This window comes from Oncorhynchus nerka, linkage group LG10 (assembly GCF_034236695.1).
Source record: "Oncorhynchus nerka isolate Pitt River linkage group LG10, Oner_Uvic_2.0, whole genome shotgun sequence".
Classification (NCBI taxonomy): Eukaryota; Metazoa; Chordata; class Actinopteri; order Salmoniformes; family Salmonidae; genus Oncorhynchus; species Oncorhynchus nerka.
The window spans coordinates 31,027,641-31,040,454 of record NC_088405.1 but is presented as its reverse complement, the minus strand read 5'-3'; the positions used below and the strand labels follow the sequence as shown (position 1 = coordinate 31,040,454).

The window sequence follows — 12,814 nt, the reverse complement described above, 5'->3', positions numbered from 1 at the left end:
TTAATGAGAGAATCACTGACATGATGTCAGCTGGTCCTTTTGTGGCAGGGCTGAAATGCAGTGAAAATGTTTTTTGGGGGGATTCAGTTCATTTGCATGGCAAAGAGGGACTTTGCAATTAATTGCAATTCATCTGATCACTCTTCATATCATTCTGGAGTATATGAAAATTGCCATCATACAAACTGAAGCAGCAGACTTTGTGAAAACTAATATTTGTGTAATTCTCAAACTTTTGGCAACAACCACTCCACAAATTTCTTGTTAACAAACTGTAGTTTTGACAAATCGGTTAGGACATCTCCTTTGTGCACTTTCCCAACAATTGTTTACAGGCAGATTATTGAACTTATTCTCTGTATCACAATTCCAGTGGGTCAGAGGTTTATATACACTAAGTTGACTGTGCCTTTAAACAGCTTGGAAAATTCCAGAAAATAATGTTATGGTTTTAGAAGCTTCTGATAGGCTAATTGACATCATTTGAGTCAATTGGAGGTGTACTTGTAGATGTATTTCAAGGCCTACTTTCAAACTCAGTGCCTCTTTGCTTGACATCATGGGGAAATCAAAAGAAATCAGCCAAAACCTCAGAAAATAAATTGTAGACCTCCACAAGTCTGGTTCATCCTTGGGAGCAATTTCCAAATCCTGAAGGTACCGCGTTCATCTGTACAAACAATAGTATGCTAGGATAAACACCATTGGACGACACAGCCGTCATACCCCTCAGGAAGGAGACGCGTTCTGTCTCCTAGAGATGAATGTACTTTGGTGCGAAAGGTGCAAATCAATCCCAGAACAGCATCAAAGGACCTTGTGAAGATGCTGGAGGAAACAGGTACAAAAGTATCTATATATAAGAGCGTCTGCTAAATGACTTAAATGTAATGTAATGACCTGAAAGGCCTCTTAGCAAGGAAGAAACCACTGCTCCAAAATCACCATGAAAAAGCCACACTATGGTTTGGAACTGCACATTGGGACAAAGATCGTAATTTTTGGAGAAATGTCCTCTGGGCTGATGAAACAAAAATAGAACCGTTTGGCCATAATGACCATTGTTATGTTTGGAGGAGAAAGGGGGACGCTTGCAAGCCGAAGAACCCCATCCCAACCGTGAAGAATGGGGGTGGCAGCATCAAGGGACTGGTGCACCTCACAAAGTAGATGGCATCACGAGGGAGGAAAGGTATGTGGATATATTTAAGCAACATCTCAAGACATCAGTCTGGCAGTTAAAGCTTGGTCGCAAATGAGTCTTCCAAATGGACAATGACCCCAAGCATCCTTCCAAAGTTGTGGCAAAATGACTTAAGGACAACAAAGTCAAGGTATTGTAGTGGCCATTACAAAGCCCTGACCTCAATCCTACAGAACATTTGTGGGCCGAACTGAAAAATAGTGTGCAAGCAAGGAGGCCTACAAACCTGATTCAGTTACACCAGCTCTGTCAGGAGGAATGGGCCAAGATTCACCCAACATATTGTGGGAAGCTTGTGGAAGGCTACCCGAAACGTTTGACCCAAGTTAAACAATTTAAAGGCAGTGCTACCGAAAACCAATGTGTATGTAAACTTCTGATCCACTGGGAATGTGATGAAAGAAATAAAAGCTGAAATATATCATTCTCTCTACTATTATTCTGACATTTCACATTCTTAAAATGAAGTGGTGATCCTAACTGACCTAAGACAGGGACTTTTTATGAAGATTAAATGTCAGGAATTGTGAAAAACTGAGTTTAAACTGAGTATTTGGTTATAGTGTATATGTAAACTTCTGACTTCAACTGTATGATGTTTTAATGCCAAAATAACATACAAAACAGGCAAGCCCTCAAAAATATATGTTTTAGGCCTATATGTATTTTGTTTGCAACTATAGTTGAAGTGTTTTCTATTTACCTTTTATACATTGATATTTTGTTACATGCTACATTGAAAAGGTTCTAAGGTTCTAAATAAAAGGAGAAGTTATCAAATGAGTAAGTACCTTTTATTTGTTGAGTATAATTCAACATGTAATACGAAAACGGCCTTTACGTGGTCATTTTATATAAACTATTTATTAATTGAATTCACAGAAAATGTGCTATATCATGATATGTATCATTATCGGGATATGAGATTTTGGCCATATCGCCCAGCACTAATCCACAGCATAATTATTAAACTGACCATGCTTAAAGATATATTCAATGTCTCATTTGTTATTGTTAGCCATCTACCAATCACTGCCCTTCTTTATGAGGCTTTCAAAAAGCTCCCTGGTCTTTGTAGTCGAATTTGTGCTTGAAATTCAATAATTGACTGAGTGACATTACATATGTTGCATGTATGGGGGACAGATGAAGGTTTAGTCATTAATAAAAAAATCATGTCAACCATGTCAGTCATTTTTCGTCCACTTTTACATTAGAGTATTTTGTGTAGATTGTTGAAAATTAAATACATTTTAATACCACTTTGTAACACAATCAAATGTAAAGACATCCAAGGGGTCTGAAAGCTTTTCCAAGGCACTGTAACTGAGCACATGAAGTTGGCCCACTGTTCAGTTTACAGTTACAATATCTCTGTCCCTGACCGAAGTGTCTCAGCGCTCACTACACTGTATCTCTCTATCGAAGCCAAAACAGGCAAAAAAATAGCCACCACATCCTAGCCATTTTGGAATTACAAGAAAATAGCTTTAAAACTGCTCAATTCTAACTCCGCCTCATTGCAAAATGTGTAGAATAGCATGAAATTCGCTTTCAAAATAGCATAAGATTAGCTGGGGGGGCTTGCTCGGCCTCGCTCCACAGTGTCCTAGCCTACAGCTTCAACAAACCATTTTTTATATGTAAAACATAAACACACGTTCACACCATTTCGTAAGTGTCTCGAGCGACAAGTGTAGCTTAGTACAGTAGCGGAGGAAATATTCAGTTTCCATTCCTCAGAGAGGGATACGTGATGGAGGATTGTCAGGGACAATACTGGCAAACAAATACAGTAGAACCTATTACTGTCAAAACATGCACTTTTACACTGGCAAACAGGCTTGCTAGCATGGAAATTGAGAAATAATATGAGAAAAAAAGTTGTGTGAGCTGAACCCTATTTGTCAACACACTGAAAACTTACCTCTTTCATAGATGCACGCCCAGTCGGCAGAATTGAGCTCCTAAACCGACAACCCTGCTGTATGTAGGCTTATATAATAGCCTATCATTATGTAGTAAAATATAAATGAAAAGTTATTTCTGTGTCATTGAAATTACGGTGTAGTTCATCGTAGAAAGTTGGGCTCCGCTCCTTTCCCGAGTCGGCTCCGGCCAAGATTTGCCCTAGTGCCTTTCCATTTTCTTTCCTTCATCCGCCTCGCAAACGACCTCCCCCGGCATCAACGTCTGGAGAACAAAACAAAAGCCTGACGGAGTGGCAGGATAAGGAGTTTTGTATGTTAATTTTCAAACGCTATTTCTGCGCATGTGCATGCTTCTTTTTTTACGTGGCTGCTGTACTTAGTGCTCCGCTGCCGCCCACGTACTTGATTGCCTTTGTCTCATCACAGAACTTCATGTTGTAGAAAACTGTTCGAACTATTGCCTTCCTTCAGTAAGCTACTAAGCAAAAGTGCGATTTCCTACAAACTTGATGTTGTCCACAAAACTGTTTTTAGCTATTGCAATCCATGCCTCGTTAAGCATAAGAACGATTTCATGTTATTTTTTCATGAGGGGATAAGTTATTCACATGTTTTACACAAAATACATTATCAACATGTTCGTACAAACAGTTCTCAGCATTGCAAACATAAGCACGAATCAAACAGGCAGTCTATTGATTTCATGTTCTAAGCTGCTGTGTTAGTTATTTACTCTGCCATGATATCAGCGTATATGGCATAAATGTGGCACTGGGCAACGATAGCTACGACTTGGCAACAACTATAAAGATTAGCCTACATCATCAGACAAAACGATGATTGTTTTTGCCCCGTGTAAGGAATGTGTTTTGCTTGTGTAACTGCAATATGCGTTACAACAGACAGAAAGAGAAGGTTGTAACTTCATTAAAAAAACCGAACAAAAATGTCAACGCAACATGTAAAGTGTTGGTCCCGTGAGATGAAATTAAAGATCCCAGAAATGTTCCTTATGCACAAAAAGCTTATTTCTAAAAAAAAATGTTGTGCACAAATTTGTTAACATCCATATTAGTGAGAATTTCTCCGTTGCCAAGATAATCCATCCACCTGACAGGTGTCGCATATCAAGAAGCTGATTAAACGGCATGATCATTACACAAGTGCACCTTGTGCTGGGGACAATAAAAGGCCACTAAAATGTGTAGTTTTGTCACACAACACAATGCCACAGATGTCTCAAGTATTGAGAGAGCATGCAATTGGCATGCTGACTGCAGGAATGTCCACCAGAGCAGTTGCCAGATAATTTAATGTTAATATCTCTTGTATAAACCACATCCAACATCGTTTTAGAGAATTTGGCAGTGCGTCCAACTGGCCTCACAACCGCAGACCACGTGTATAAATTGAGCGATTTGCTGATGTCAATGTTGTGGACGACAACGAACACAATTGCATTTGATCAATAGCAATTTGATTGCACATAAATACTGTGACAAGATCAAATTAAATTGTATTTGTCACATGCGCCTTACAGTGAAATGCTTACTTTTACAAGCCCTTAACCAACAATGCAGTTAAGAAAAATATACAAAACATTATTTAAAAAAAAGTAACAAATAATTAAAGAGCAGCAGTAAAATAACAATAGCGGGGGCTATATACAGGGGTCCTGAGGCCCATTATTATTATAAAAAAAAAATCTGTGACCAACATATGCATATCTGTATTCCCAGTCATGTGACAACTCCATATCGTAGGGTATCTCAGTGATCCGTAGGCACCGCCGAAATTGAATCCCTGTTGCCTTTCACGTCACATGTCTTCACCTCGAATTGCGGTTTTGATTATATGGAATACATCGTTCTTGTCAGATATTTTACGATAATTAGGTTAAGGTTAGCTAAAATGCAAAAAATTAATCTAACTTTTGACTTTAATTTCACAAATGCTGTATCCATTCTAGCCACGTTCTGGAATTACTTAGGCAAGGGTACTTGCTATTTTATACCTCAATCAGACAGAGAATAAGAGGAAGAGAGAGGGTTAGGGTTAGGCCCAACTCAGCAGAAAAGTGAGTTATTTTTCATTGTTTTTCCCAACAAGTAAGGAATTTTTGTATTGATGTCAATGAGACAATGTCGAATTTGGTCAGCAAAAATAAGTATGGTTTATTTGCTATGTGAGGTTTATTTGAACAAATACCATTTTTGCAATGCTTAAGTTGTTACTAGTGTACTGACATACGTAGGACATGTGACATTATGTGACATGCAACTTCAAGAAAAACACTTTTATATCGGAGTTGTCTCAAGATGACTATGCATATTCATGGCATGAAGCCAGTAGCATAGCATCTCTCTCAATTGAATACAGGCTGCTAATGTCAACAACCCTCATCTAATATTTAAAAAATATTTAGATGTATCAGGGAGGTGGGAGGTGACCAAGAACCCAATGGTCACTCTGACAGAGCTCCAGAGCTCCTCAGTAGAGATGGGAGAACCTCCCAGAAGGTCTCTGAAGCACTCCACCAATCAGGCCTTTATGGTAGTGGCCAGACAGAAGCGACGCCTCAGTAAAAAGCATGACAGCCCGCTTGGAGTTTGCCAAAAGGCACCTAAAGAACTCTCAGACCATGAGAAACCAGATTATCTGGTCTGATGAAACCAAGATTGAACTATTTGACCTGAATGCAAAGCGTCACATCTGGAGGAAACCTGGTACCGTCCCTACGGTGAAGCATGGTGGCAGCATCATGCTGTGGGAATGTTTTTCAGTGGCAGGGACTGGGAGACTAGTCAGGATCGAGGGAAAGATGAATGGGGCAAAGTACAGAGAGATCCTTGATAAAAATCTGCTCCAGAGCTCTCAGGACTTCAGACTGGGGCAAAGGTTCTCCTTCCAACAGGACAACGACCCTACGCACACAGCCAAGACAATGCAGGAGTGGCTTCGGGACAAGTCTCTGAATGTCCTTGAGTGGCCCAGCCAGAGCCCAGACCTGAAAATAGCTGTGCAGCAACGCTCCCAATCTAACCTGAGAGAGCTTGAGAGGATCTGCAGAGAATAATGGGAGAAACTTCCCAAATACAGGTGTGCCAAGCTTGTAGCGTCATACCCAAGAATACTCGAGGCTGTAACCGCTGCCAAAGGTGCTTCAACAAAGTACTGAGTAAAGGGTCTGAATACTTATGTACATAAGGTATATCTGTTTTTAATTTTTAATACATTTGAAAACATTTCTAAAAACCTGTTTTTCAATTTTGTCATTCTGGGGTTTTGTGTGTAGATTGATGAGGGAAACAAATTTTATAGAATAAGAATAAAGCAGTATTCTATATATTGGCTGGTGTATTTACGGACATATTCAATCTCTCCCTATCCCAGTCTGCTGTCCCCACATTCTTCAAGATGGCCACCATTGTTCCTTTGCTCAAGAAGGCAAAGGTAACTGAACTAACTGAACACCGCATCCTCATCGGCAGACTCGACAGCCTTGGTTTCTCAAATGATTGCCTCGCCTGGTTCACCAACTACTTCTCTGATAGAGTTCAGTGTGTCAAATCGGAGGGTCTGCTGTCCGGACCTCTGGCAGTCTCTATGGGGGTGCCACAGGGTTCAATTCTTGGACCGACTCTCTTCTCTGTATACATCAATGAGGTCGCTCTTGCTGCTGGTGAGTCTCTGATCCACCTCTACGCAGACGACACCATTCTGTATACTTCCGGCCCTTCTTTGGACACTGTGTTAACAACCCTCCAGGCAAGCTTCAATGCCATACAACTCTCCTTCCGTGGCCTCCAATTGCGCTTAAATACAAGTAAAACTAAATGCATGCTCTTCAACCGATCGCTACCTGCACCTACCCGCCTGTCCAACATCACTACTCTGGACGGCTCTGACTTAGAATACGTGGACAACTACAAATACTTAGGTGTCTGGTTAGACTGTAAACTCTCCTTCCAGACCCATATCAAACATCTCCAATCCAAAGTTAAATCTAGAATTGGCTTCCTATTTCGCAACAAAGCATCCTTCACTCATGCTGCCAAACATACCCTTGTAAAATTGACCATCCTACCAATCCTCGACTTTGGCGATGTCATTTACAAAATAGCCTCCAATACCCTACTCAACAAATTGGATGCAGTCTATCACAGTGCAATCCGTTTTGTCACCAAAGCCCCATATACTACCCACCATTGCGACCTGTACGCTCTCGTTGGCTGGCCCTCGCTTCATACTCGTCGCCAAACCCACTGGCTCCATGTCATCTACAAGACCCTGCTAGGTAAAGTCCCCCTTATCTCAGCTCGCTGGTCACCATAGCATCTCCCACCTGTAGCACACGCTCCAGCAGGTATATCTCTCTAGTCACCCCCAAAACCAATTCTTTCTTTGGCCGCCTCTCCTTCCAGTTCTCTGCTGCCAATGACTGGAACGAACTACAAAAATCTCTTAAATTGGAAACACTTATCTCCCTCACTAGCTTTAAGCACCAACTGTCAGAGCATTTTACAGATTACTGCACCTGTACATAGCCCACCTATAATTTAGCCCAAACAACTACCTCTTTCCCAACTGTATTTAATTAATTTATTTATTTTGCTCCTTTGCACCCCATTATTTTTATTTCTACTTTGCACATTCTTCCATTGCAAAACTACCATTCCAGTGTTTTACTTGCTATATTGTATTTACTTTGCCACCATGGCCTTTTTTGCCTTTACCTCCCTTCTCACCTAATTTGCTCACATTGTATATAGACTTGTTTTTTTTTTACTGTATTATTGACTGTATGTTTGTTTTACTCCATGTGTAACTCTGTGTTGTTGTATGTGTCGAACTGCTTTGCTTTATCTTGGCCAGGTCGCAATTGTAAATGAGAACTTGTTCTCAACTTGCTTACCTGGTTAAATAAAGGTGAAATAAAAAAATAAAATAAAAATGACTATCGCCTCAAAGTACTCACTTCTGTCATCACAAAGTGCTTTGAGAGACTAGTCAAGGATCATATCACCTCCACCTTACCTGTCACCCTAGACCCACTTCAATTTGCTTAGCGCCCCAATAGGTCCACAGACGATGCAATCGCCATCACACTGAACACTGCCCTATCCCATCTGGACAAGAGGAATACCTATGTAAGAATGCTGTTCATTGACTATAGCTCAGCATTCAACACCATAGTACCCTCCAAGCTCATCATTAAACTTGAGGCCTTGGGGTTCAACCCCGCCCTGTGCAATTGGTTCTTACAACGTCGAGACAGCCTACAGGGAGGGGTTGAGGGCACTCGGAGTGTGGTGTCAGGAAAACAACTTCTCACTCAATGCAAACAAAACAAAGGAGATGATCGTTGACTTCAGGAAACAGCAGAGGGAGCACGCCCCCTATCCACATCGACGGGACAGCAGCGGAGAAGGTGGAAAGTTAAGTTCCTCGGTCTACACATCACAGACAAACTGAAATGGTCCAGCCATACAGACAGTGTGGTGAAAAAGGCGCAACAGTGCCTCTTCAACCTCAGGAGGCTGAAGAAATTTGGCTTGTCACCTAAGACCCTCACAAACCTTTACAGATGCACATTTGAGAGCATCCTGTCGAGCTGTATCACCGCCTGGTACGGCAACTGCACCACCCACAACTGCAGGGCTCTCCAAGGGAGGTGCGGTCAGCACAACGGGGGGCAAACCACCTGCCTTCCAGGACACCTACAGCACCCAATGTCACAGGAAGGACAAAAAGATCATCAAGGACATCAACGACCCGAGCCACTGCCTGTTCACCCCGCTACCATCCAGAAGGCGAGGTCAGTACAGGTGCATCAAAGCTGGGACAGAGACTGAAAAATAGCTTCTATCTCAAGGCCATCAGACTGGTAAACAGCCATCATTAACACAGAGAGGCTGCTGCCTACATATAGACTTGAAATCATTGGCTACTTATTAAAGTGACTAGTGAGCCATTTACTTAATGCCACTTTAATACTGTTTACATATCTTGCATTACTCATCTCATATGTATATACTGTATTTTATACCATCTTTTGCATCTTGCCTATGCGCTCTGTCATTGCTCATCCATATATTTATATGTATATATTCTTATTCCATTATTTTACTTAGATTTGTGTGTATTAGGAAGTTGTTGTGGAGTTGTTAGATTACATGTTAGATATTTCTGCACTGTCGGAACTAGAAGCACAAGCACTTCGCTACACTTTCAATAATATCTACTAACCATGTGTGTGACCAATAAAATTAGTAATATAACAAAATGAGGAAAAAGTGAAGGGGTCTGAATACTTTCCGAATGCACTGTATGTACACTCACCGGACAGTTTATTAGGTATTAGGTTCAAGAAAATGTATCGCTCATACAGACAGAGTCACATGGCAGTGGCTTGCTAAATAAAGCAGGCAGACAGGCATTGAGGCATTCGATTACATACAGTTACTCTTCAACGCGACTTTGAGTGTGGTATGATCGTCATTGCCAGTCACACCGGATCCAGTATGTCAGAAATGGCTCACCTTTTCATGCACAACAGTGTCTAGGGCAGGGTTATTCAAATCTTACTCTATGAGGTCCGGAGCCTGCTGGTTTTCAGTTCTACCTGATAATTAACTGCACCCACATAGTGTCCCAGGTATAAATCAGTGGAACTGGCTTCAAGGTCCACAGTTGAGTTTGAGGGGTGTAGTCAGTGGCAGTCCTGTGAGCTGGTGATCGCGGTGGGGTCATGGTATGAGCAGACATAAGCTACAGACACAAACACAATTGAATTTTATCGATGGCAATTTGAATGCACAGAGATACCGTGACGAGATTCTGAGGCCCATTGTCGTGACAATCATCTGCCGCCATCACCTCATGTTTTATCATGGTAAGGTACAGTTGTCAGAAGTTTACATACATAAAACTCGTTTTTCAACCACTCCACAAATGTCTTGTTAACATACTATAGTTTTGGCAAGTCGTTTAGGACATCTACTTTGTGTATGACACAAGTCATTTTTCCAACAATTGTTTACAGACAGATTATTTCACTTATAATTCACTGTATCACAATTCCAGTGGGTCAGATGTTAACATACACTAACCTTTAAACAGCTTGGAAAATTACAGAAATTATGTCATGGCTTTAGAAGCTTCTGATAGGCTAATTGACATAATTTGAGTCAATTGCTTGACATCATAGGAAAATCAAAAGAAATCTGCCAAAAAATTGTAGACCTCCACAAGTCTGGGTCATCCTTGGGAGCAATTTCCAAACGCCTGAAGGTACCACGTTCATCTGTACAAACAATAGTACGCAAGCATAAACACCATGGGACCACACAGATGTCATACCGCTCAGGAAGGAGACGCGTTCTATCTCCTAGAAATGAACGTACTTTGGTGCGAAAAGTGCAAATCAATCCCAGAACAGCAGCAAAGGACCTTGTGAATATGCTGGAGGAAACAGGTACAAAAGTATCTATATCCACAGTAAAACAGGTCCTATATCGACATAACCTGAAATGCCGCTCAGCAAGGAAGAAGCCACTGCTCCAAAACCGCCATAAAAAAGCCTGACTACACTTTGCAACTGCACACGGGGACAAAGATCGTACCTTTTGGAGAAATGTCCTCTGGTCTGATGACACAAAAATAGAACTGTTTGGCCATAATGACCATCGTTATGTTTGGAGGAAAAAGGGGGAGGCTTGCAAGCTGAAGACACCATCCCAACCGTGAAGCACGGGGGTGGCAGCATCATGTTGTGAGGGTGCTTTGCTTTAGGTGGGACTGGTGCACCTCACAAAATTGATGGCATCATGAGGTAGGAAAATTATGTGGATATATTGAAGCAACATCAAGACATCAGTCAGGAAGTTAAAGCTTGGTTACAAATGGGTCTTCCAAATGGACAATGACCCCAAGCATACTTCCCATACTTCCAAAGTTGTAGCAAAATGGCTTAAGGACAACAAAGTCACGGTATTGGAGTGGCCATCACAAAGCCCCGACCTCAATCCTATAGAACATTTGTGGGAAGAACTGAAAAAGCATGTTCAGGCACTGAGGCCTACAAACCTGACTCAGTTACACCAGCTCTGTCAGGAGGAATGGGCCAAAATTCACCCAACTTATTGTGGGAAGCTTGTGGAAGGCTACCCGAAACATTTGACCCAAGTTAAACAAGTTAAACAATTTAAAGGCAAAGCTACCAAATACCAATTGAGTGTATGTAAACTTCTGACCCAAAGGGAATGTGATGAAAGAAATAAAAGCTGAAATAAATCACTCTCTCTACTATTATTCTGATATTTCACATTCTTAAAATAAAGTGGTGATCCTAATTGACCTAAGACGGGGAATTCTTACTAGGCTTAAATACCAGGAATAGTTAAAAACTGAGTTTAAATGCATTTGGCTAAGGTGTATGTAAACTTCCGATTTCAACTGTATCTGTAACCAACAGATGCATATCTGCATTCCCAGTTGTGTGAAATCCAGATTAGATTAGGGCCTAATGAACTTATTTTAATTTACTGATTTCCTTATATGAACTGTGACTAAGTAAAATCTTTGAAATTGTTGCACGTTGCGTTCATATTTTAGTTCATTAAACATCGACAGGCAGTATTGTAAACTTTTAACTAAAAATCTTTAACTAAATTGAAACTTTAACTAAATTGAACAAAAAAATATTTAAAGTACTACTTAAGTCATTTTTTGGGGGTACCTGTACTTTACATTTTTGGCAACTTTTACTGTCACTTCACTACATTCCTAAAGAAAAGAATGTACTTTTTACTCCATACATTTTCCCTGACACCCAAAAGTACTGGTTACATTTTGACAGGGAAATGGTCCAATTCACATACTTATCAAGAGAACATCCCTGGTCATCCCCTGCCTCTGACCTGGCACTCACTTAACACAAATGCTTAGTTTGTAAATTATGTCTGAGCGTTGTAGTGTGACCCTGGCTATCGTTAATAAAATATAAAAATTGTGCAATCTAATTTGAAATTATTAATAATTTTACTTTTGATACTTAAGTACATTTTAGCAATTCCATTTTCTTTTGATACTTAATTATATTTAAAACCCAAATACTTTGACTTTTACTCAAGTAGTATTTTACTGGGTGACTTTCACTTGAGTCATTTTCTATTAAGGGATCTTTACTTTTACTCAAGTATGACAATTGAGTACTTTTTCCCCAATTCTGTAGAATACAAAATGTAGAGGCACTTTTTGAATGTGCAAATGCACATTCCAGTTGTAAATGTTAAGGATTTCTGATCATTTGCTCACAAATCGTTCAAATTGTAGTTTTATTTGTGCGTTGTTGAATCGTTAATTTATTTGTGAGTTATCTTGAATATACACACAGATCCTGGAAGACATACTTGTAAAATAAACAAATCTCACTCCATCCATACAGGTCAGCCAAAAAGTTTGGTGAACCGCACTCCAACAATAAACTGATGTTCATTTCCAACTTTTAGCTCCATTATTCTTTAACACCTTCGTCCACTCATTCTTACCAACACTATTTTAAAAAACATCGCTGATGCCATTGCTCCGGCCAGGGTCGTTCACCCCGCTTTGTTGGGATTGTATTGTTTTCTAGCAAAAGACCCACGTTTTCATTACAAAAACAAGGAAACAGGAA

At 40.4% G+C, this 12,814-nt stretch overlaps 1 protein-coding gene across 1 annotated transcript in view; it reads right to left on the bottom strand.

Moving 5' to 3' along the window:
* The window catches only part of rin2a (Ras and Rab interactor 2a), a 64,203-nt gene extending 60,767 nt beyond the window's left edge, over positions 1–3,436 (bottom strand). Inside the window, 1 exon segment of the mRNA XM_029669449.2 lies at positions 3,132–3,436. The gene's annotated coding sequence lies outside the window, so the exon portion shown is untranslated.
* Between the last annotated feature and the right edge of the window lie 9,378 nt (positions 3,437–12,814).